This window comes from Rhinoderma darwinii, chromosome 4 (assembly GCF_050947455.1).
Source record: "Rhinoderma darwinii isolate aRhiDar2 chromosome 4, aRhiDar2.hap1, whole genome shotgun sequence".
In the NCBI taxonomy this organism is placed as follows: domain Eukaryota; kingdom Metazoa; phylum Chordata; class Amphibia; order Anura; family Rhinodermatidae; genus Rhinoderma; species Rhinoderma darwinii.
The window spans coordinates 325,361,765-325,383,255 of NC_134690.1; the positions used below are offsets into that span (position 1 = coordinate 325,361,765).

Consider the following 21,491-nt stretch of genomic DNA (forward strand, 5'->3'; position numbering starts at 1 on the left):
ACATATCATTACAGATCAATTGTTTATATTTAGAGTTTTTATGCTATATGCATAGCCTATATATATATATATATATGACAAGCTTTTATATGGACCACTTGAATTCAAGACAATTTCTGTTATATCTGTTTTATATTAAAACAGTTATTAATTTTTATAATATACGTCAGAAAATAATATGTGTATAAACATCACATTCCGATGTCAGTACCGGACGTTATACAGATATGAGTGACATTGACTTTGACTGCAAAAAGGAGTCTGCTACAGATCACTTTTGCAAAATAAGTTTTTTGGACACGGAAGTCCTATGTGACTGCTATTTTTCTTATAATTTGCAGTAGGCGGCACATTACCCAATATATAATGCATTTACATATGTACATATATATTACATGTTTGAATGCTTACAGTGTCTTTTTACCCAGTGCTGTTACATGATGGGTGACTGGTTCTAAGGCGTGCCGTCAGCGCAGTATTAACATGTTGATTGTGGTTGGCGTAAGGTTGGTTAGAGTCTATATTGCTACCAGGCAGATATGCCAATGGGAGGTACTAGGTGGATAACAAACTGGTCATCATCTTAATTAGTGAGAAGACAGAAAACTATACCAAGTAAGTACAGTACGAATAATATACATAACAACAATAACAATGCTCTATCCATTTCCACAATGTCCTATGGCTATCTATAGCTCCAATCAGACACCTTAGAAGTGGTTCATTTACTGAGATACCTAAACCAATCACGCTCCATTCATCTACTGAAAATGATAGTTTAGGAAACCTACTCTTTTTTTTATCCTATTATTATTGCTATCAAATCTATTGTGCGTTCTGCTAAGATGGAAAGGCTGCAAGAGTTTTAGATGTAAGAAAATAACATATTAGGTGCGAGCGTTCCAGTCTATCAAATGCACCACATCAGGCACATGAGTATACAGCACTGTGGGCCCATTTCATGATGCTCATCACACAAAGTAAATAAAAGAATTCACTGCACCTCTACTTTAGTCTCAGATCTCATTTCAGCTTACATGTCTGCAGTATATCTCAGTTCAGTAAAATACAATAACCAAATATACAGTCCCTGGCTAACATTAAGGTGGGCTCCTTGTCTGCTCACAACATCACACCTGCAACGCAATACCTCCTGCGTAGAGGTGCTTTATCCTAGTATATTATGAAATTGCATAGACATAGAAATATTAGGGCAGATTTACGAATACTATCTAAGATTTAGACTGTGTAAATTCATACCAGGAAGTGGCCCGGCACATGATGCAGTTAAAATCAATACTACTTTAATGGTTACAAAATTAAAACAAATAAATAAAAGAAAAATCCCAGGTGAAAGACGCTTACGCGTTTCATAGCTATGAGTAAGAACCTAAAGATTCAACACGCGTAAGCTTCTTTCACCCGGGATTATTCTTTTATTTACTTGTTTTAATTTTGTAACCAATAAAGCAGTATTGATTTTAACTGCATCGTGTGCCGCACCACTTGTCCGAATGTCAGAAGATGTGCCAAATGAATTAGTATTACATGCTGTATTTGTCACATCTTGCTAGACGTGTTGGATACTTTTCTCCACCTCTTGGTTGGTATAGTTTAAGGAAGTTATTTGTGCCAAAATCTTGGTGCATTAAAGCTACGTCCTTTCAGTAAACCATCCCCCTTTCAGATACTTTTGAAAAGTGTGTAGAGATGCGCAAACATCTGTTCTTTTTGGCACAAATCAATAATAAATTTGTGTAAATTGATTTGCTGAAAAAAAAGGGTGCAACTTAGGCCAGAACTCTGGTGAAACAATAACAGTAAATCTGCCTCATTGATTTTATACCAGACAAGTCATAAGCCTCATGCACACGACCACATCGGACCACAAAAATGTGTCATCAGGACTCGCGGATCCACAATTTACCAGTACTGGTAAATCTGCAAATCCGGACCGTAAAACCGCACCGATCCGTGTAAATCACGGTCATGTACATGGGGCCGTAAAAAAAAAAAAATGGGTCTGCAATTTATCCGCAAAATAAATGCGGATAAATTGCAGCCGCAAAAGCACGGCTGTGTGCATGAGGCCTTAAAAGAGACTATTATTCTGTTGTAGCAAACTGGAAAGTGTATTATTTACATTACAGCTGAGTGTGAGTCGTATATTTAGTGTGAGAAACAGGATCAGATCCCGTCATGTTAAAGAAGACCTGCCAGCTCTCCTGACATGTTTATTATAATAAATACTTGTACTCCCCTTAAAATAACAATCCCGGAGCACCTTTTCTTCGAACTCTATGTTGTGCTGCTCTGTTATTCCTCCTTGAAACATATGACAATTGAGCATTACCATTCCCCTAGTCAATGTGTCCAATGTCATACTGTAGGGATACAGCCCATTAAAAAGAGGAACCTTCAAATATTTCTTGTTTTTGATTGCAAGGCCCTCTGTTATTGAGCAAGAAGGACAATGTCTGTATATATAAAAATATAATAGAAATGTCACACGTAACCGCTTTCAGCAGAGCAGTACGATGGCGAGTTCAAGGTGTAAGGTAAGTCTATTTTATACCACATATTACAGACAGATATAAAACCAGACCTTCTTTTACTCTTATTGTAGCAATAGTTCTGATTAATATTCCGCATGGCGCAATTCACGTGCAGGTGACTTAATCAGGTGAAAAGCGTTAGATTGACCTCTGCAGCGTTTACTCAGCTGATAGATAAAACACATGGCCACAGACGTATTATCCAAGGCTATAAAATCCGCTCTTTAATTAAGACTGTTCTCATTCACGTCTGCTTTGAAAACTTTCTCAATTCCCACATTTATGTTTGTCATTAATAAACCTCACCGTGCATAAATAACCTTATTTTCACACTTCTCTCACAGCCGTTATTGAGCTCCTTTTACAGGTTTCTTTCTTCCTTTCACAGTTTTAACATAATATTCATACAAAGCTGAAAGGCTTACTAGGACCTTCTAGATATATCCGCATTACTGTTCCTATCCTACGTACTGCATGTTTAATTAAAATCTCTTTTCATCAGTTTTTTGATACATGAATTAACAATTCTAACACGCTGAATGACTCAGGAACGATGTGAAAAATACTGTACGAAAGAAATGTTTTCTAAGGAGAGCGATATGGCCGCTCCTTCATTAACTTTTAGTATCCCCTCATACAGATAGAGCCAACAAACCTTCCGGATTCCCTGCTGTACGCTATGAAAATCTTAACAAATCTTTATGATGTGTCTATTTTAGTAAATACTTGATTTCCCCATAAAAGAACAATTCTGGAGCTTCTAGAACTGTGCGTTGTGCAGTTCCTCTATTATTCCTACTGGGCGTTACCATTACCCTTGTCAAAGGGGCGTTTCCCTACACACCATGACATGTCCAATCAGTGCTGACCGTTTTTGAGACATACCTTATTGACAAGGGGAATGGTAACGCCCACTTGGCAATTTATTCACACATTTCCAGGAGGAATGACAACAAGATGTTCCAGAATTTTTATTTTATGGGAAATGCAATAATTTTATTAAACAGACAAGTCAGCAGAGCTGGCCTCTTTAATTTCAGTGTTCGCTACTTGTGACAGGCACAATATGGACTCCAGTACTTTTAGTACAGCAAGGATCCCTGTACTGAATAAGAATTCCAAGTAGGAAAAGAGGAACATTTACTGGGCCTGCAATAGGGGACCTGACAAAAATATGGTTATTACAACCGTAGAAGAAGAGGCAGGTCTACTGAAGTTTAGTTTTGTCTTGAGCCGAAGATCTGAGTAATCTGTGACACAATAGTCTAAGCTACGGGTTGTTTTACCACCCGATGGCCATGGCATGATTCAGCTGTTCAGAATTAGGCTGGATTAGTACTGTGCTGCCGGTTGAGAAGGGGCAAAGAGCTTGGCAGCAGTTATGTAATGCTATTCCCCATCTGAAAACTGAACTGGAAACAAAAATCAGCTCACCCAATTTGGCAGCTTTAAATTTCTTGGGTCAAAGCCCAGCGTCCACAGAGGGCGCGTATTACCTCCGTAGGTATCAATAATCCACATGATAACCAATATAGCACTCCGTCTTGAAATGGCAAGTATCTCTTTATCCATAAATCTCCAATACACAGAGGTCACATTGGTTCAAAAAAATCTTGTGATGTCTGTATTGGAGTTAATAAAGAGATACATGCCATTTCAACATGGTCTGCTGGATCGTATATTGTGTGAATTATTCCATATTTGCGTTTGCATCATTCGCCCACTTTTTGGTCAGTATTTTTCCTCAGTATTTGTAAGCCAAAACCAGAAGTGAGTCATAAACAGAGTAAAAGGCATAATGGAAAACATAATGGAAAATTTTGTACCACTGCCATGTTTTGGTCCTATTCCAAAACCAGGAATAGGACCAAAACATGGCAGTGGTACAAAATTTTCCATTATGTTTTCCATTATGCCTTTTACTTAACTTAAACTTAATTATGCAAAATACTGATCAACAAACTGTCGTCTGAATGTGGCCATCATCATATTTTTCTATATATAAGCGTAAGTGGAGAACATCTGAGGTAAGATGTAGATTTATGGCTAGAAGTAAATCCTATCTGCATGTATATTTTAGTGGCTTTAGCGTTATCGCAGCTTGTCATACGATGTGAACATATTTAATCCTCAGATGATGTTTTCCTCCGTGTAATTTCTGCTTAAGTTGATATTATTAGGTGTACTGACTACCCACTGAAAACTGCCATACAAGGTGTGCATACACGGTAAGCTTTGCTCTCGGCAGGGATTAATGTAAATGAAATTAATATCTTCAAGGGATGCACTGCTAACTTATTAAAGGTTAATATATACATCAATAAATATGTATATATATATATATATATATATATATATATACACACACACACACACCGGATGATTGTATCCACAGTAATTTTTTTAAAGCTTATGAGGAAACAATGGTTCACAACAATTACTAAATTGCTGCACAGCATTTGAAGAGAAGATATAATGTTTTCTCCATATTATTGTTCTTTTTGTAAATGACAATTAATGTTGCAGTGGTCTATGAGGTAAGAAATGCCAGTTTATTACTTCTAGTGTTATTGGACAATGTTAAGACAATCAAAAGGTGTTCGGTTATAAAAGTCTCTCTCTGTCACTTATTACAATGGCCCAAAACCAGTGAAAATCTAGTAGTTTACAGGTTCTTTTATTCCAGCAAGGACCTTTTTGTCAACATGCTGGACCAACATGCAAAATGGCATAAAAACAAAACCGTATGATATGCTAAAATCATGGGGGCAGCTTGAAAATGACAGAAGTCGTCTGCCAAGCACTGACATTCTGGAAAGTCAACAAATTTGCATCCAAGTATCCTTTCAGTCATGAACCCAGCACCCACCGGCATCAGCTTCCTTTCTTTGTGTGTCTAATGGCCCAATTACAATGGTAAAAGCTCAAGAATTCTTCAGGGACCACAGACAAATATAGCTAGGAGACCAGGCTCAGTGAAGCTCTCTCAATCTAAAGGACATACTGTTCGTTCTGCATCCAAACAATAGGTTTTTAAATGCAATTCTCCCTTTTTCAGTATTTGAAGAATCAATAAACTCCTAATCTATGAATCTTTCAGTTATATAAACAAAAAACATATAAACATACATACATATTCACATACATACATGTATACATACATACTTACTTACATACATACAAACAAACATATATACATACATATTTACATACATACAAACAAACATATATACATATATAAGTGTGTGTTATTCAGTGGAAGTAATAGAAACATGTTCTCTGAAGTGATGAATCACTTTTCATTATCTGGCAGTCTGATGGACAAATCTGTATGTGGGAGATGCTAGAAGAATGCTACCTACCGGAAAACATACTGTAAAATATGGTGGAGGAGGTTCATTAAGACATGGTTTGGGGTGGAGAATCTCAGATGGCATGTCCTGAGCCCCAATCTCGACCCCATAAAATATCTTTGAGATTAATTGGTACACAGATAGCAAACCAGACCTTCTCATCCAACATCACTGACCCCAAAAATGCTATTTTGGCTGAATGGGCAAGACACACTCCAAAATCTTGAGAAAAGCCTTTGCAGAAGAATGGAGGCGGTCATAGTTGCAAAAGTAGGCCTAACTTCATATTAAGACCCATGGTTTTGGAATAGGATGACCAACAACTCATTAAGATGTGATGGTCCGGAGTCAACTTAGTACTTTTGTCCATATAGTGTAAATAGCGCCAACATATTTTGTAATGCCTTATAGGAGAAGCAATAAAAATACAAAAGAAAATACCTATTACAGTATTTATTGGCATATTATTATTATTATTATTATTATTATTATCATGTAACTATTATCAGCATTATCATCGTGAGAACCATGTAAGTGAAAACTTGGGGGCAGATTTCCCATTATGGGCTAAATTTACTTCTAGTGAACCTATTTGCTTCGTAGGCAGGAATCTGTATCCTGATGATGGACATAAAGGGTAATGGCGGGTAGTTTGACTTTCTCACTGTCGCTACTTTCTACTATCAAATCACTTCCACTTGTGAAGAAAATTATCCTGTTATAGGGTAATAAATATTAGTAAAGGTTCTTTAAAAAAAATAAAATGGATACTAAAAAATTGAGCAGCTTAAAGAAAAATAAGCAAAAAACCTTCAAAAAAGGCATAAATTCGTAAGAATAAAAATGTATTTGAGTTATAACTTTAGTTTCACTATTATTCAATAAAGATTATTCTTAAAAAATGGCTTCACATAGGGTGCTACTCGGGATTCCCAATAGGCAAAAAAAAAAGAATATAGTAGTATGGGGTTGAAACATGTTGTATGATCAAGAACAGAAACTTAAAGAGGCTCTGTCACCACATTATAAGTGGCCTATCTCCTACATAAGGAGCTGTAATGTAGGTGACAGCAGTGCTTTTTATTTAGAAAAACGATCTATTTTTACCACATTAGCAGTGATTTTAGCTTTATGCTAATTAGTTTCTTAATGCCCAAGTGGGCGTGTTTTTACTTTAGACCAAGTGGGCGTTGTACAGAGGAGTGTATGACGCTGACCAATCAGCGTCATGCACTTCTCCCCATTCATTTAGTCAGCGCATAGTGACACTGCGTTGTTCACTATGTGCTGTCTTATACTGACACATTAATGTTACTGAAGTGTTTAGACCGTGAATAGACATTCCTTCCAGTCAGGACGGGATGTCTATTCACAATCCCTGCACTTAGTTAACGTTTCTGTGGTACTTACAGCAGAGCAAGCGTAATCTCGCAAGATCACGCTGTAAATGACAGGTTACAGCGAGATTACGCTTTGCTCTGCTGTAAGTACCACAGAAACGTTAACGAAGTGCAGGTATTGTGAATAGACATCCCGTCCTGTCTGGAAGGAATGTCTATTCACAGTCTAAACACTTCAGTAATGTTAATGTGTCAGTATGAGACAGCACATAGCGAACAACGCAGTGTCACTATGCGCTGACTAAATGAATGGAGAGAAGTGCATGACGCTGATTGGTCAGCGTCATACACTCCTCTGTACAACGCCCACTTGGTCTAAAGTAAAAACACACCCACTTGGGCATTAAGAAACTAATTAGAATAAAGCTAAAATTGCTCCTAAGGTGGTAGAAATAGATCGTTTTTCTAAATAAAAAGCACTGCTGTCACCTACATTATAGCGCCCATCTCCTTATGTAGGAGATATGGCACTTATAATGTGGTGACAGATTCTCTTTAAGCTACTTTTATACAGGACAGCTGGTTGATCGGCGCTCGCTTGCTCCTGTCACAAGGAGCTATGGATGGGGACGAGCAGTCGTTACTCCGATCGCTCGTCCCCATACATTATTATCATGTCGGCAGCACGTCTCCCTGTTTACACAGGTAGATGTGCTGCTGACAACGATAATATTTTTAGTATGTAAAACAATATTATCAGCTGATGAACAAGCTCGTTCATCGGCTGATCGCTGTCCTGTTTCGATGAACGCTCGTCTGCCTGATAATTGGCCCGTGTAAAAGGGCCTTTACAATAAGTATATTCATTTAATGGTTTTTTTACGCGCCCGTTTCGCCCCATAAAAGGATGTAGCATGTCACTTCTTGTTTGCCGATTGCAGCTCTCTATCTAAAGGCATATTTTTGGAATTACTTTATTATATACAAGCCATCTTACACACCAGAGGGACTGTTTCTTGCGTCTCTAAATTAGTGTCTTGAAGATCGTGGAATATTTTACGAGTCATTAGACCGATAATTGCTACATAGAGTTATGCCTATACATATAACTCAAACAGTGGAGATTCACTATGACTTTCTACGGCAATCACCAATGCTGTTTTCAATAAAAGAGCTCCGGTCCTTTTTTCCGTTCTTGTGCTGTCTAGCTTCATTCCACCTTTATCGGAAGTTTTATCAGCCCTATATTATCAATCATGCATCAGCAGTCCACGCACCAAGAAGAAGGACAAGAATGTCTATCAGGTTACCACCTACGGATCCTCTTTTGATCTTTGATTCCATTTTCAGTGTACTTAATTTATCATTTAATATTTTTTTTAATGTATTGCAAATGGACTAAAATATGAACAAATGTAGTAGAGAAATGCTCCACTGCATGTTTTAATAATATAAGTGGGTTACCACATAGTCAATCTCATTGCTGTATGTTCATGTCAAATATATTACTGCACAGAGCACAGATGCTATTAGCACTAGGCCAGATACATTATACCAAGATGCCAGCCTTCCAGAAGATACAAGCCTGAGGCTGCTAATACTTGAAAGAAAAATGAGAGTGTCTTCTAAACAATATCAATTAATGTCAGGAACTTTTCATGCTGCAAAATAGTGTAGAACTCAACTGTGGATTTTAAGAAATGTCAGTTAGGGAGGGGGCAATGTTTATAAGTAAAAGAAAGAAACAAATCTCATTAAAAGTCGCTAGGTAGCAACTATACAAATTTATACTGAAATCTCTCACCAAATCTGTAAATAGAAAAAAAAAAGATGTGTTTTTAATCCTTAAATCTTTTTAAAAAACAGAGCACATAGCTACTGCGGAGGTTCTCCTTGTAAGCCATATGATAAAGGCTTACCAACGATGCCGTTTATTCTAGTCTTCCTTGCAGCACCCCTTGGGCCCTGTTCACACAGTTTTTTTGCAGGCCGGAAAAATCTGCCTCAATGTTTTCAGGAATTTTGAGGCACATTTTGAACCGCCTGCGCTTTTTTTTTTCGGCATTTTTTGCAGCGTTTTTTTGCCAACGGCCGTTGAATTTAATGCAAGGACTGCAGGTAAAAAATGCGGTGAAAAATGCTCAGAAATTAGAGCAGGCTTTTTTCTGCCTCTCAGTCTCCCATTTCAATAAGAGGTCAGAGGCGGAAATCGCAACAAAAAAGAACAAGCTGCTCTTTATCCCGCCCCTACCTCCCATTCAAATCCCTTACGCGTTTTCAGCCATATTTTGGCGCTGATTCAGACATGATTTCCGCGTCAAAATCAGCGCCAAAAAACTCAGTGTGAACTGACCCTTATAGAACATAACAGTTTACTATTGTAGTCTAACATTTAGTAAACTCTCAATGTAAGAAAAAAAAACAACACATGGCAAAAGAAAGATAAACAAAACAAATACATTTCTAGAATCTAAAACTGTATTTCTCAAATTGCGTTTTCCTTAAATCCCTGGGTTCAGACAAGGAGTCTTAGTAGTTATCTGAGATGAAAATGTGTAACGGCAGAAGAAGAGGTGTAGTGTTGGTGCAATCTCCTGCTGCAGACGAAGGCAAGTACGCCGAAACGCGCATCGGGGTGGACGTCTATCAATCGCTCTAGCACTTTATGTGTCAGTATGGTCATTTATTCTCTAGAATCATCTTGTGATGTAGACTATTATAGAATATGTATTTATATGCAAACATTTGTACATTTTTGTCTGCTTTTGTATGATACACTTCACTATCTGACCCATGCATATACTTTTCATCACTTTATGTGCAGGAGTTTTTGATGTGCCTCTTTCTTTTAGTGTGTCTGTGGACCTTTTTACATGCTCTGTTTTAGTATTCTCAATAAAGATTATATATTTTATATTTGATTATATAACAATTGTGTTTTGCATCTCTTTTCGTTTTTGGTTAGGTTATTCAGTTTGGATGCAGGCAAACATATACTAAACTGACTTCTTTTGAAGTATTTTTTGATACATATTACTTGTAATTTGGTGGGTGATCACTACTATACTTTTCTGTTTGGTTGTATTGACATTAATAAGATGTAGCTACTTCACTAGTGCTTACAGCATTTCTTCTCTGTCATGCACCTAGCTATATTGCTGCTCCGCAGAGTACTGGAGCCCTCTGTCCAGCATTGTCTGTAAGCATTTCTCAGTTACTTCTATAGCGTTTTTTGGTTCCATGTATAAAATAGCTTTTGAACCACTTATCAAAAACAATACCCAGGTAGAGGTCAGGAAAAATGTGAGAACCAAAATTACTCTTTCGGTGCAAATTCAATGATCTTTTTAATGCAGATCCACAGAGCCGACCCCAACAATAATATATTTTGAAGAGTGTTGGGACGCATGCTTTTTATTCACCTATTGTTTCACATGTCTTTTACAGACTTTTGAACAATAACTAGATGGACATTTAAAAATACTCTTAGTAAATAATCTATTTGTTAGATTGGAAGAGTGACTAGTCACACACTGTACATCTGTTAGTTCATTTGACAAGAAAAAGAAACAACAGTTCTTGCTAATGATGTGTGAAAGCTGCAGAAAGGTCACAGAACAGTTGGTGAACATAAAGAAGAACATTCAAGTTTGACTCGAAGAACACAGAAGATTAGGATTCACTGCAAGTAGAATATAAGATAAATCTGGTAAGCTCTATAACCACTGTACCCTCTGAACTACTCTGGGAACACAAGGAAAGACTCTGCAGACTGCAGATTGGCCATTTACAGAGAGAGCTTCCTTCAGCTGGCATTTGGTGCATGACATTAAATATTCTGTTAGGCTATGTTCACATCCGCCTTCTGTCGGAGGTATATGTTGGGAGTATTTCCTGATGTGTACCTCCAACGGAGCGCTTTGACGTACAGTGGCATACGTTGCCTATAGGGCTCTTTTGCAAAAAAGAAAACACTTATACCATGCAGTAAATGTTTTTTTTTACTAGATCCCCCTGTATGGATTAGAGTAGTCTAGTATGCTGTTCCATACAGTAAAAGAAAAGAAAAAAAGTATTCCAATGCATACCTCGCCAATGTCAATGAAAGTGGCCTCAATCTGGAATCTCCACGAGACAACCCTTTAAATAATTTAAATAAGGCTGTCGAATATGGCCCATTCTCATTAAACAGGGTTGACTAGGCCATTTACTCTGAATCTGGTTGGTTGCTGTGGATCCATAGGGTTCCAGATTTGTAGTATTGTATCACTCTAGGGCTGTCAGGAGACGTACAGTAAGTAAATAATGTGGTTGTCTGATATCTAAAGGAGACCCCTGGGCATGTCATTGCAGCAGCACGGGGCAGAGTGCAGATTATTTTATCCACTATGTTTCCTTACGCCCGGACATTGACAGTGCACACTAAAGTCAGTCTAAAGCTTATTCTACTGATAAATCGGACCTATTATTACTTTGTTACTCAGCATGTTGTCCAAGCACCACAGCTGTACATAAGCTTTAAAGGGGTTTTCTGGGACATTGATATTGAGGGCCTCTCCTTAGGATGAGGGGCCGCGGAGCTCCCCTTCATGGTTTACCAGACACGGCTCCGTACACTTTGTAGTGGTTGGACCTGGTATTGCAGCTTACTGATTCTCATCCTTATTAAAGTTAATCTAAGCTTCAATAGTAGGCACATCCCCTACCAAATGTACAAAGTTGTGCCTGCTAAACAATGAAAGAGCCCCATGAATCACCTGTTTGGTGTTGGTGACGGGTCTAATATGATCTAATATGGCCTATCCTAAGAATAGGTTACAAATATCTAAGTCCTGGAAAACCCCTTTAAGGCCATCTCTTCTCACTTGTTTCTTGCTTCTTAGCCCTCATCAGTACAAGATATTGTAGTTGTCAGATAACCAGTAAGGTGGGAAGGAAGGAATAAAAAAATCCCTCTGCTGTAAGACTGAAGTAATGTATTGGCTATACTTGTTCCTGACCCTTGCAGGATTTTCTGGCACGGGGGAATGGAAAATAGATGGAGGGCCCAAAAAACAAAAGCACAACACAGTGAATGATTGAGAACAGGTATTTTGATGGGATGTAAGCTGTTAACATCATCTTTCAAATACTCGACATTGTGAGATAAAACTAGTTATGCAACTTCTAATTAAACTGTGATTTTCAAGAGCATACGCGCAAGTCAATGGAATACCAAACAGGTTAAACAACTGAGAAACAAAACCGTCAAACCGTAGCTTAATTCAGTCAAATACAGACACGCTTGTTCATTACAGCAGTTTAATTATACCTTGAATGGGAAGGAATTTCTCATTATTTTTAATGATTAATGCATTTATCATTTTTTGAATTCCAAGCAATTATCCTCTCTTGTGTCTTCCCAGACTCCTTTGCTCCAATTGACATTCGTTACTTCAGATAAAGAGTTTTGATTTTAGGTTCCTCCAGCCATCTTCTTATGTATGTACTATGGAATTACACATCGATCAGCAATAACATTAAAACCCCAGACAGGTCAAGCGAATAACATTGATTATCTCAAAAAAATGGCGCCTGTCGAGGGGTGGGATATATTAGGCAGCAACTGAACAGTAAGTTCTTGAAGTTGATGTGTTGGAATCTGAAAAATGGGCAAGTGTAAGGATTTGACAAGGGCCAAAGTACGACGGCTAGATGACTCCCTCAGAGCATCTGCGAAACTGCAGGTCTTGTGGTGTATTCCTGGTACGCAGTGGTAAGTAACTACCAAAAGTGGTCCAAGGAAGGACAAAAGGTGAACAGGGACGTGGGTGCAGGGAGTGAAAGCAAGCCCGCCTGGTCTGATCCCACAAAAGACCTACTGTAGCACAAAATACTGAAAAAAGTAAATGCTGGCTAAGATAGAATGGTGTTAGAGCACACAGTGCATCACAACTTGCTACAATTGTCATGTGAACATCAGAACTGGATCTTTTTTTTTTTTACCGCAGGTGGATGGGCAATTGCATGTGTGTCACTTACCTGGGGAAGAGATGACACCAGGATGCACTGTGGGAAGAAGGCAAGCCGGCGGAGGCAGTGTGATGACCAGGGCAATGTTCTGCTGGGAAACCTTGAGTCCTCACTTTCATGTAGATGTTAATTTGACAGGTACCACCTACCTAAACATTGTTGCAGACCAAGTACACCCCTTCATGGCAATGGTATTCCCTAATGGCAGTGACCTCTCTCAGCAGGATAATGCGCCCTGCCACACTGCAAAAATTGTTGAGGAATGGTTTGAGGAACATGACAAAGTTCAAGGTGTTGACTTAACATCCAATTTCACCTGACCTCAATCCGATCGAGCATCTGTGGGATGTGCTGAAAAAACAAGTCCGATCGATCGATCTCACAACTTACAGAACGTAGAAAAATCTGCTGCTAACGTCTTCATGTCAGATACCAAAGGACACTTTCAAACGTCTTGTGAAGTTCTTGCCCTGACGGGTCAGAGCTGTTTAGTGGCATGAGCGGGACCGACACAATATTATGCAGGTGGTTTTAATGTTTTGGCTGATCAGTGTGTATATACAAGAAGGACAATGATACGTACATTGTATTTCTACAACTTTTTTTAAATAAAAACAAAAGCTTGGAATTAAACTCATTATGATTTTTTTTTAAAAACAAAGGCCGTCGGAATTCACTTCAGAGGATCGTCATGATGCCATTTGGCAGCCTTGGGTAGGCAATATATGGGTGACTCTGCTAATCAGAGTGTTTTCTCAACCTCTTTATAATATAACAATGCCATACCTCCCAACCATCCCCGATTCAGTGGGACATTCCCGGGTTCTGGGCGGTGTCCTGCTGTCCCGGACAGCCGATGCTATGTCCTGGTTTCAACTGCATCTTCGTCCTCAGGACGCAGATACAGTTGAATCCAAAGCTGAAGCAGGGAACCGTCAGCTCCCTGCTTCAGCAGTCAACTCTGGAGTCCTGGGCCAGAACAGCGCAAGACTCCTTCACAGTCCATATCTAAATGGGCACTGTGGCACTATATGGGCACCATCTACATGGGCACTGGCACTTTATATGTGGGCACTATGTGGGCACTGTGGCACTATATGGACACCATCTACATGGGCACTATGTGGGCACTGGCACTTTATATGTGGGCACTGTGGCACTATCTACATAGGCACTGTTGCTCTATATGGGCAATATCTACATGGGCACTGGCACTTTATATGTGGGCATTGTGGCACTATGAGGGCACTGTGGCATTATGTGGGCACTGTGGCACTATGTACATGGGCACTGTGGCACTATATGGACACCATCTACATGGGCACTATGTGGGAATTTGCACTTTTTATGTGGGCACTGTGGCACTATGTGGGCACTGTGGTGGTTTGTGGGCACTGGCACTAGCTATGTGGGCACTATCTATAGTGGGCACTGTGGCACTAACTACAGGGGCATTGTGGCACTATGGGGCATTATACTGTATGGGGGCATCTGTTTGGGAATTATATTGTATGGAGGCAGCTATGGGGGCATTATACTGTATGGAGCGGAATTATGCTGTATGGGGACAGCTGTGCGGCATTATACTATATGGGGGCATCTGTGTTGGCTTTATACTGTATGGGTGGATCTTTGGGGGCATTATACTGTATGGGGGCGTTATACGGTGCGTGGTTAGCTATTTGGCATAATACTTTGTGGGAGGCACTATGGGATATTATACTGTGTGTGGGGGCACCTATAGTGGCATTATATTGTGTGGGGTTTCTTTGTGGGCATTATACTGTGGGGAGGCACTATGGATACATGATACTATGTGGGCTGTAGCGGGTGTGTATGGGCGGGGTTAGAAGTGTGGCTTAAAGAGGCTCTGTCACCAGATTATCAAATCCCTATCTCCTATTGCATGTGATCGGCGCTGCAATGTAGATAACAGTAACGTTTTTTGTTTTTTTTAAACGATCATTTTTGGCCAAGTTATGAGAAATTTTATATTTATGCAAATGAGCCTTTCTAATGGACAACTGGGAGTGTGTTTTCTCTTATTTCCAACTGGGCGTGTATTGTTTTTGTAACATCTGGGCGTGTTTACTTGTTTTACTAGCTGGGCGTTGTGAATAGAAGTGTTTGTCAGCATCTTATGTACTTAAGCATGCAGAGAGCAATGTAAATTAATTAACTTTATGAAAAGAACAGTTTCTGCTCCTCAGAGGTACATTGGCCATTTGGATGACTTTTGAGCCTCATGGCATAAGCCAAAGTCAGAAGTGTCTTCCTATATAATCAGATATGTCAATTAGATATCTTATACACATCACATATCTGGATTTCTCATAGATCATGACAATAAATTTTTTTGATGAAGTGAAATGTGGTAAACCAAAATGGCGGAATGAAAAACTTTAAAAGGGTTGTCCTGTCATAAGAAATTAATGGCCTACACTTTAGAATAGGCCATCAATATCTGATCGTGGGTGTTTGACAACTCCCATCACCCCCTGATCAGCTGTTTTAAAATGGCCACTGTTCATACTGTGAATCACTGACACACTTGTAGCGGCAGTTCACAGTATTACAGCCTGCTCCTATTCAAGTGAATGAAAGAAGGCTATAATACTGTGAACCGCCGCTACAAGTGTGTCGGCAATTCTCTGTATGAGCAGTGACAGTAATGAAGGGAAAGCAGCACCCGTATGAGCATCGCGATCCCTTCAAAACAGCTGATCTGCGGAGGTGCCGGGAGTTGGACCCCCACCGATTAGAAATTGATGGCCAAAAATGATCGTTTAAAAAAAAACGTTACTGTTATCTACATTGCAGCGCCGATCACATGCAATAGGAGATAGGGATTTGATAATCTGGTGACAGAGCCTCTTTAAAAAGAAAAAATGCTGCACTATGCACGCCGCATCAGGTGTCCCTCTTTCCGATACTTGAAAGTTGGGAGGTATGAAATGTTGTTTTATACTGCTATTTGCCCCTCTCCAGGGCTTTCCATTATAACTTAGATAATGGTATACTTACATCTGACTGATCCAAAACCTGTAATTCTTTTTCCCCATGTGTTCAGGATGCACATTTGCTTTTCTCGACTCCATTTTCTTATGGCTTTCCTTTTGTTTGCTATACGTTTAAGGCAACATTACTGTTAAATTATCTCTAAGCTTTAATTTACTGATTTACCACTGCATGGACGGCAGGCCCCTGTGAAAGTACCCTGCCTCCACCACTTGTATTGCTTTTTCTTTTTTTTATTCATTCAATTTGTATTGCATTTTCACTTCTTGATGCCTATAAATATTAATAATTTAAAATAAAAACAAAAGAAATCCTACCATTAAAACTACCACCAAAACCTCACACAAACCATAACAGTAGACTCAAGATTACAGTAAAACCTAAGTAGTGTTTCAAAAAAATTATTAAATGGGTTGTCTCACAAAGATAATCCCTGTCCATATGCCCTATTAAAGCATACAGGTCCCCTGCTCAGTGCCCACTCTATGATTCAGAGCAGACAGCCACTAACAAACACACTGGCAAACTTGAGCTGTTCATGTGTTACATGGTCTGCCATTCCACCCCCGGAGAGGTACAGCCAACATCAACTTCTCCTGGACAAAATCAGCTGTATGCCGGGGGTGCTATCTATCTATCTATCTATCTATCTATCTATCTATCTATCTATCTATCTATCTATCTATCTATCTATCTATCTATCTATCTATCTATCTATCTATCTACAGTGTCGGAAAAGAGTGGTTCACTTTATAACCAGTTATGAGCTTTACTAAATTACAGGTCTAATAATGAGAATGTTCATAAATTTTTTTGAAAACACATATTTGCTATATAGAGAATTTGGAAAAATTTTACAATTGAAAAAACTGATTTACTGCGCCAACAAAACCCAATTTATTTCTGGCAACATTTGACAGTTCATGATGTATATGTGCACTGTATGTCCTCGGGAAAAACATCCAGTGGGTACATGCTGGCTGACCATGTGTGACCATGTTTCTTTTCATAGCTCAGGGATCTAATTTCTGAACATGCTTCACATGGACATAAGATGACACAAACTCTGATGTATGAAGCTTCCCTGCTAAACTAATATCCATCCTATTTCAAAGATGTTTGACCTACACTTGTCCTCTGTCGGATACACATTTCACAGCATTTAGTACAAGAACAATACATGAGTAAATAGAGGGGATCCCGCATGGCCCATTGCATTTAATACTAGTTTTTCCTAGCCAATGGAAGGGCATATACCCTTAACATTTTCTAAATTAGTCTCATCCTGTACATTCACTCTAGTGGCGGTGAAACATGCAGATGCTTTTGCCATGTATTTACATACATACACACACAGAAAATAGTGGATACAGTTTGTATTGAGTAAACGTATTCACAATATAATAATAATATAATGCGTGCATAAAAAAATAAATAGTGAAATCAATGAGTTACTAAATTTAAAAAAATGCATAAGGTGAAAATGCACGCCCTATACAAATAACAGATCAGACTAACCAACTCTTTATTGACTAACTGAATTGACTAACTGAATTGATGATGACAAATAGCCAGTAGTCGAGACTACTTCATCATGTATGGTATGAAGAGGCCTACGAAGTCTCGAAAGCTTGCTATTTGTCATCATAATTTCAACAATAAACTATTAAAGGGGATTTCTGGTCTTTAAAAATGTGTAGATGGTTTAACTGCAGTAAGACATATAACATAATAATGTGCTGTCTGTAGCTGAAATGCTGCTGTAAGTCGGTGTCACATACAGTCACATGACCATGCTCCTGCTTGTGTAAAAGTCCCTACTCTTCTAGCTGATCGGTGTCCAAGCTTCATCATATGTGAACCCTGCAGCCAATCACAGGCTTTAGTCGTCACATGTGATGAAACCTCATCACAGGAGGGCGCCTGTATACATAGCAGCCGAAAGAGCAGGGACGCACTGCTATGGCAATGCTAGTGGAGATAAGTATATGCCTTCTTTTTGTATTCGGGGTATGCTTTAGACAATCGCATTTTGTATAATCTAAACACAGGTGAACCCATATATTAACTATAAATTCCCTAATAGGGTATTAGAAATTAGGTTTTCTATACCAGACAACTCCATTAAGTTAGAATCTTTTTTTTTTAGATTGCATATGCTAAAAAGCCAGTTGGTTCATGTAAAAATTTTCTGTTTTAAAAAATATGTAGCTGTTTACGAAAGAACAGTAAATTGTCTTTACCAAAGTCTTTGATACGAGTATCATGTGATAAATCTGGCTACATCTGATCAACGTGTGAACACAAGTTATACACCTGTGTCCCTGCTTTACCATTTGGTTTAACAGGGTCAGTGATCTGTATGTAGTTCCTCTAGAAAATGAATCTATAATATGCTGTTTCCAATATTTGACACGGCTTAACAAGGATAAATGGCTCTTTGTACATTATTTCAGGAAGCCCACTTTTCATTACCAACTCCAGCAAAAACGTATTAGCCACATTATTTATTGAGCTTAATGTGCACCTTCTGCTACTTGATATGTGTCATTACAGCTGAAATAACATTGTACACCTTTGTACACCTGAGCAATCATTGTAACAGCATGTGACTACATATGCAAATACGAAGAAATTATTTTATAATTAATTTACAATTGAATATTTACTTCTCAAATTGAGCAAACAAAGTGTAACAAGTCTATGAAAAATGAACATTTCATATGGTATCCAGTATCTATTCCTATACACATAGATCTTTAACAGATATTAACATATTCAAATATATGACCGTTCAAAACAGACTGAGCTTTGCATTTCTGTTATCCAGATATTGCTCAAATACAATATAACTTAAAAACTGTCCAGGTGGTTACAGGCAAGTCCAAAGAGATGCATTAGACCATGTTCACACCTTCTAGATTCTAAATCCTGACAGAATCTGCTCATATTCTGCCTGCAATGCCTGTGATTGGGGTAATTTACACCCCATTCACATGTCCAGGAAAATATCTGCGCGGAATAATGAACACAGTGTGGATTTAAAAATCTGCAGCACGTACATTATTGCCGCAAATTCCGTGCTGAAAATCCATTCCATTACTATTTGATAAATCCACCAGGTGAATGCACTTCTCAGAGCAGTCCGAAGGCCATGTGGATCTGCTGCGGATTAAATTAAAAAAGACCCACGAGGAAACAGTGTTGTGTGAACATAACCTTATGGTCTAGTCATCTCTACTGATTCAAATTTCGGAAGCAGACTAGTTCCTATGGATGCTAATATTAAAGATAATATTAAAGATCACCTCCGCAGATCAGCTGTTTTGAAGGGATCGCGATGCTCATACGGGTGCTGCTTTCCCTTCATTACTGTCACTGCTCATACAGAGAATTGCCGACACACTTGTAGCGGCGGTTCACAGTATTATAGCCTTCTTTCATTCACTTGAATAGGAGCAGGCTGTAATACTGTGAACTGCCGCTACAAGTGTTTCACAGTATGAACAGTGACCATTTTAAAACAGCTGATCAGGGGGTGATGGGAGTTGTCGAACACCCACGATCAGATATTCATGGCCTATTCTAAAGTGTAGGCCATTAATTTCTTATGACAGGACAACCCTTTTAAAGTTTTTCATTCCGCCATTTTGGTTTACCACATTTCACTTCATCAAAAAAATGTATTGTCATGATCTATGAGAAATCCAGATATGTGATGTGTATAAGATATCTAATTGACATATCTGATTATATAGGAAGACACTTCTGACTTTGGCTTATGCCATGAGGCTCAAAAGTCATCCAAATGGCCAATGTACCTCTGAGGAGCAGAAACTGTTCTTTTCATAAAGTTAATTAATTTACATTGCTCTCTGCATGCTTAAAGAGGCTCTGTCACCAGATTTTGCAACCCCTATCTGCTATTGCAGCAGATAGGCGCTGCAATGTAGATTACAGTAACGTTTTTATTTTAAAAAAACGAGCATTTTTGGCCAAGTTATGACCGTTTTTGTAGTTATGCAAATGAGGCTTGCAAAAGTCCAAGTGGGTGTGTTTAAAAGTACAAGTCCAAGTGGGTGTGTATTATGTGCGTACATCGGGGCGTTTTTAATACTTTCACTAGCTGGGCGCTCTGATGAGAAGTAACATCCTCTTCTCTTCAGAACGCCCAGCTTGTGACAGTGCAGATCTGTGACGTCACTCACAGGTCCTGCATCGTGACGGCCACATCGGCACCAGAGGCTACAGTTGATTCTGCAGCAGCATCAGCGTTTGCAGGTAAGATCGACTTACCTGCAAACGCTGATGCTGCTGCAGAATCAACTGTAGCCTCTGGTGCCGATGTGGCCGTCACGATGCAGGACCTGTGAGTGACGTCACAGATCTGCACTGTCACAAGCTGGGCGTTCTGAAGAGAAGAGGATGTTACTTCTCATCAGAGCGCCCAGCTAGTGAAAGTATTAAAAACGCCCCGATGTACGCACATAATACACACCCACTTGGACTTGTACTTTTAAACACACCCACTTGGACTTTTGCAAGCCTCATTTGCATAATTACAAAAATGGTCATAACTTGGCCAAAAATGCTCGTTTTTTAAAAATAAAAACGTTACTGTAATCTACATTGCAGCGCCTATCTGCTGCAATAGCAGATAGGGGTTGCAAAATCTGGTGACAGAGCCTCTTTAAGTACACCGAAGGTAAAGCACCAAGGGCACAATATGCTCTGAATGTGCTATCAAAAAATCAAAGTATTCATAAAGTTCTGTCTTAATGTATTCTACCACCTGAAATAAGGGTCTCAGAATGTCACTTTACCACCAGGAATTATATAACAGGTTGAACTTGATGAGCGGCTGCCTTTTTTTCGGTAACTTAAAAGAGAGTAAAAAAATGACTGTTAGGGGGATGAAGGAAAAGTTGGAATTAATGAGGCCAAATGTGATACTACCTTGTAATTATCAGAGACTTTTTGTGCTTGCTTGTGTCTCACCTTCACATCAGATGTGTAGATAGACCATTAGGGTCCCCAGGGAGGTGTGAACGGAAGCTAATATGCATAAACCTAAGCGCAAATCTGCTTAGGAGATGTTCTGCTTATTACCCGTTATTTATACTGTATTCTGCAGAGCTTTGCACAACCTATCATTACGCATATCACATCCTCTCCCTATTGGGCTTACAATCTAATTCTCCTAAAGAGAGAAC

The 21,491-nt window shown here is 38.9% G+C and overlaps 1 protein-coding gene across 1 annotated transcript in view; it reads right to left on the reverse strand.

The window, feature by feature from the left end:
- Positions 1-21,491, reverse strand: part of CRIM1 (cysteine rich transmembrane BMP regulator 1) — a 721,727-nt gene that overhangs the window by 223,031 nt on the left and 477,205 nt on the right. The window lies entirely within an intron of this gene.